Consider the following 6,000-nt stretch of genomic DNA (forward strand, 5'->3'; position numbering starts at 1 on the left):
TGACATTTGGTCTCAAAAATGCCGGCGCCACATTCATGACGATAATTCAAAAGTGCATGCTCACTCAAATCAGTCGGAATGTGGAAGCATATATGGATGACATTGTGGTCAAGTTGCGTAAGGGTTCCGACCTGCTGACCGACCACGTAGAAACCTTTGCCAACCTAAGAAGGTATGATATCAAGCTTAATCCATTGAAGTGCACATTTGGAGTTCCGGGTGGAAAGTTACTCGGTTTCCTCGTTTCCGAACGGGGGATTGACGCGAACCCTGAGAAAGTCGGTGCCATCCTCCGAATGAAATGCCCTATGAGTGTGCATGACGTTCAGAAGCTTACTGGTTGTTTGGCCGCCTTGAGTCGATTCATTTCTCATCTCAGTGAAAAGGCCTTACCTCTTTACTGACTGGTGAAGAAATCTAATAAATTCTAGTGGACTGATGAAGCTGACGCAGCGTTTGCAGAGCTCAAAGCACTGCTTTCCACCCAGCCGGTGCTTGTTGCACTAATCAGCAAAGAGCATTTACTGGTTTACATTGCAGCCACTGGACAAGTTGTTAGTACAGTACTCACGGTCGAGCGGGATGAAGAAGGAAAAGCCTATAAAGTTTAGCGCCCAGTGTATTATCTTTCTGAGGTTTTGACTCCATCCAAGCAGAGATATCCGCATTATCAGAAGCTTGTTTGTGGAATCTACATGACCATGAAGAAGGTTGCACACTATTTCTCTGATCACTTCATTACAGTCGTCAGCGATGCACCATTATCTGAAATTCTGATCAACAGAGATGCAACTGGTCAAGTGGCAAAATGGGCGATTGAACTCCTTCCATTGGATATCATGTTTGAGGCAAAGAAAGCTATCAAGTCCCAAGCAATTGCAGATATCCTTGCCGAGTAGATTGAGCAAAAACTGCCGACTCAGGTTCACTCGGAGCATTGGACCATGTTTTTCAATGGCTCCACGATGCTGAATGGTTCTAGTGCTTGTGTGGTATTGGTATCCCCCCGTGGGGACAAGCTCACCTATGTTCTCCAGATTCATTTTGATTCCTCCAACAATGAAGCTGAATATGAAGCACTTTTATATGGGTTGTGTATGGCCATTTCACTCGGCGTCCATCGCCTCATGGTCTACGGTGACTCAGATTTGGTGGTTAATCAAGTAATGAACGAGTGGGATGTCAGGAGCCCGACTATGACTGGTTATTGCAAGGCAGTAAGAAAGTTGCAAAATAAGTTTGAGGGGTTGGAGCTTCACCATATACCCCTACTGAAAAATCAAGTTATAGATGACTTGGCAAAGGTAGTATCCAAGAGAGAGACCATTCCCAACAATGTGTTTTTGGAAATATTCACGCACCTTCAGTTCAGGAAGATCCTTTCACTGAAGAGCCCCACAGTCTAAGAGTGCCACAGATCCGACTGAAGTCGAAGTCACAACCGTGGTCAACTTGATCATGGAGGTTTTGGTCGTCACTCCCGATCGACAGATCGTCCAACTATCCAAAGCCTTTACTATGATAAGAGGATGGTTGTTCAGAGAAAGTGTGACTGGAGTCAGCCAGAAATGCATCACGCCAGAAGAAGGCCAAATGATCCTCAATGAAATTCACTCGGGGACCTGTGGTTACCATGCGTCCTCTCGGACCATTGTGGCCAAAGCATACCAAGCCGGATTTTATTGGCCAAGTGCCAACGAGATGGTGAAAGAAATAGTAGACAAATGTGAAGGCTGTCAGTTTTACTCTAACTTGTCCCATAAACCCGCGTCAGCTCTGAAAGTGCTAGTTATCTACTAGAGGGGGGTGAATAGGCGATTTTTATGAAAGTCTTCAAAACATGGAAGTTTCGAAGACAAACAATAGAAATGACCTAATTGATATGCAGCGGAAGATAAACTACAACAAGCAAACCATAGTCAAGTATGCAATAATGTGAAAGTACAAAGACTAATAGCAGCTTAGTAGTAAGGATCAGGATGGAAGATAGTATGAAGCCAACCAACGATAGTAGTCAAGCAATGAAGTCAAACAGGTATGACAAATAGGCAATGACTGCACGAAGACAAACTCTAAGTAAAGGGAGGGAGAGGATAGAACCAGTCACTTGTTGAAGACACATGATTTGTTGGACCAGTTCCAGTTGCTGTGACAACTGTACGTCTGATTAGGGAGGCTGAGATTCAACTCAGAAGACCGCGTCTTCACCTTATTCCCCTTGAGCTAAGGACACACAGTCCTCGCCCAATCACTCTGGTAAGTCTTCAAGGTAGACTTCCGAACCTTCACAGACTTCGTTCACCGGCAATCCACAATGACTCTTGGATGCTTAGAACGCGACGCCTAACCGGCTGGAGGATTCACAGTCCTCAAGTGTAATAAGTCTTCAGGTCATGCAGACAGAAAGACTTTAGTGATGCCTAACACTCTTTGGCTCTGGGTGTTTGGGCTTTGTCCTCGCAAGGATTTCTTTCTCTCAAAGGCTTCAAGGTGGGTTGCTCTCAAATGACAAAAGCCGTGCACTAACACTGAGTAGCCACCAATTTATGGTGTAGGGGGTGGGCTATTTATAGGCACTAGGTAACCTGACCTGATATGTCCGAAATGACCCTGGGTCACTAAGGAACTGACACGTGTTCCAACGGTTAGATTTCAAACACACACAACAACTTTACTTGGGCTACAAGCAAAGCTGACTCATCCAGCTCTGGATAATATTTGCTCTCATTGTCTTCGCTCGAAGACATAGGATTTGGGTTGAGCATCACTTCAGTCATTCTAACTTTGTTCAGTTGGACCCCACTTAACAGTACGGTGGTTCCTATGACTCAACAAAGAAGAAAAAGGAAACAGCGAAACGACACAGTCTTCGCGCTCCATAGTCTTCACTCAATGTCTTCTCCTGTCATAGTCTTCAATATGAATAACTTCACATACCACCATTGTCGTCAATGTCTTCATACATTTTTAGGGGTCATCTCTGGTAGGTAAACCGAATCAATGAGGGACACTACCTGCTTTATCCTGCAATTCTCACAAACGCATTAGTCCCTCAACAGAACTAGGGGTGGCACTAGATGCACTTACAATCTCCCCCTTTTTGGTGATTGATGACAAACTGGTTGAAGTTTTCAACGGGGATAAAGTATGTGAAATTGTAAAGGATAGGGTATTATCTTCATAAGTGGCAAAGGATCCCCGTGAAGATGTGCATATAAGTAATTTGCTTTTGGAATGCAAATGCACATGGCAGGTTGTACTTGTGGAGATCCTCTTCAACTTATGAAGATAATTCATCATGCATGAAATGATATAACTAAGAGAATGACATGCATAACGAAAAATGTACGTCTGCAGAATGATCTAAGTGCGGAAGTTATCATCGCACATGCGGAATTTATCATCGCATCACAGAAGAGCAAATAAGTAGCAGACGACCATCGAGTTTAAGTGTTACAACTCAAAGAACCAAATGTATCAAAAGCGAGAGTTGTAAACACTAGGCAAAATATAAAGCAACCGCCCATATGAACCCGCTTGAAGACTATCAAACTCATATGCTTCTCCCCCTTTTGTCAGTAAGGACCAAAAAGGTATGAAGACATAGAGCATCTACTCGTTCCCATGAGGAGTAGGTGAAGCAGCAGGGTTGTCGTTGTTGTTTGGCGGCGCAGACGAACTTGGTGCAGTGTTGATGCGTGTAGAAGTAGGGGGTGGTGAAGTAGCATCGTCTTCATCATCGATCACTTTGGCATTTACTGTTGCCGCGGAGGAAGAATAGTCAGAGTCTTCAAGGGATGGAGTTCGACGTAGGACAGCATTCCGTGGAGGAGTGGAGTCAAACTTGAATCTTTCAGTGAAGCCATCGTCTTGAAGATCTGCTTCAGCACTGAGCAGCGTCAAACTCTTCCATGATCGCCGACAGGTCTCGTGAGTGACAAAAGCATTCTTGGTGGCAAGATTTCGAATGCGATTGACATCCACCAAGAGGCTTTGCATCTGTCGCTTGAGCCAAAAGTGATGCTTGTCTTGTGTCTGATGCAGTGCCACAAGAAGTTCTCGGTCATTTAGGACGCGAGAGTGCTTCTTAGGCCTTTGGGCAATTATGCTCTCAGTAGCTTCAGTTTGCGCACGGTGAGGCATACGAGTGTTCCCAGCCATTGGATAGACACGAGTTAATGCTTGGACTCCTTCCATGGGTTGAGGGAAGCTTTGGTGATCAGCATTTTGAAGACAAAGAGGCTTCTTGGCTGGCTCAGGGTATATGGCTTCAACTGACATATCAACCTCTGGTAGAAAGATCAGATGATTGCGAGCAGAGGGCTGATAGTTGATAGTAGAGTGTAGCTTGATGAGGCGCATAACCCATGGAGCATAGAATTTCAGGCCAAAAAGGTCAGATCCAGACGCAGCCAGTTGTCAGATGAAGAATTCTTGTGTATTGAAGCTGATGCCATTGAGGATGTAAAAGACCAATGTCTTCATGGCTTATGGAACATGCTCTCCAGTGCATTGCGGTGGAGTTGACAATCAGGTTCAAACAACTCTCCGGGAGAGGGTAGGCCTTTAAGCTCAAGGACGTCAAGAGCTTTGGCTTCGTGATGAACATTTCCTGTCATCCACTCGAGAACCCATGTCTTTGTATCCCTGTAGTAGCCGCGAATGTGGAGGGTAGCATAGAATTGAAGCAAAAGTTCCTCATTCCAATGTTCTTTGTCTGTCACAAAGCTGAGCAGACCTGCATCATGAAAGCAGTCAAGTGCTTCTTCTAAGCATGGCAGTCCAGCAATGGCTTCAGTGTCGAGGCGCATATGAGGGAAAATACGCCCTTGATCATACAGAACGCAGGAGTAATAGCTTCGCTGCTGATAACTCCAGAAACGATCAGATGATATTCTTGGCCTTGAGGAGGGGTTCTTTGCTGTGTCAAAGAAGGTGTTGTGGATTTTGAAGCCATTTGCATTGAAGGACCCTGTAGAGGTGGCAGTACCTGGGAACCTTGGCAGTCGTGGCTTTGGTTTCTGGACCAGAGGCCTATGCTCAACATGATAATCAAACTGAGGACCAGAGGCATTAGGCAGAGGGCACAGACTGGGCCATTTGATAGTAATTAGCTGACCATGGTTGTATGCTTTCTCAATTGTATGGGGCCTTGGTGGCGGAACAGGAGCAGTGGCAACAACAGAGGCGTCCGGCTGCACAACAGATGCTTCAAGAGCAGTTGCATCATTGGCTTCTGGCACATTGGTTGGTGCAGGCTCCACATTTGCATCAGCCATGACTACGTCATTGGCTTCATTTGTGTTGGTGGTGGCAGCCTCAAGATTTTCAACCTCCACTTGATGAGCTCGAGGGTCGGGCACTGACACGTTCACTTCAGGAACAACTTCTTTAGTAATGGGGGGAGTAGAGACACGTTCTTCTTCTTGTTTGTCATCGACTGATGCAGCCGGATTGTCTTTAGCAGCTTTGGCTTCAGACACGGAGACATTCACAGTTGGAGTGGCTTCTGGAAACACTTGACGTGCAACAGATTGGTGGTGCACTTCTCCTTCTGGAACGCTCGAAAGAGGGACTTGAGGCCTTGGTCCTTTGCGAAGCCTGCGTAATGCTGGCGACGCCTTTGGGGATGGAGTTGGCTGGGCCTCAAAGTCATCTTCTTCTACTTGCACATGTGGTGTGACTTGTTGTTGTTGGGGAGTACTCGGGGAGTCTTGTTGTTGTGGGTGATCAGCCCATGATGCATCCTGTGCAATTGGCGTCAGAGGACGACCAATGTTGATGAGTTCGCTGTTCGTGAGAACAGGCGATGATACCAAGTTGTGTTTGATCTGAGGAAGAACTTCATCATCTTCAACATTGTCATTGTGACCAATGTCTTCAGCAGCAATGGGATCAACTGCTGGAATGTCTTCAGCTTCATGAGCCTCTGTGGAAGCAGGCTCATGAACTATCATCCGTCGTTCTTGGTGTTAAGATGCAGGGCGAACCATTGAGATA

This window comes from Triticum aestivum, chromosome 6B, assembly GCF_018294505.1.
Source record: "Triticum aestivum cultivar Chinese Spring chromosome 6B, IWGSC CS RefSeq v2.1, whole genome shotgun sequence".
In the NCBI taxonomy this organism is placed as follows: Eukaryota; Viridiplantae; Streptophyta; class Magnoliopsida; order Poales; family Poaceae; genus Triticum; species Triticum aestivum.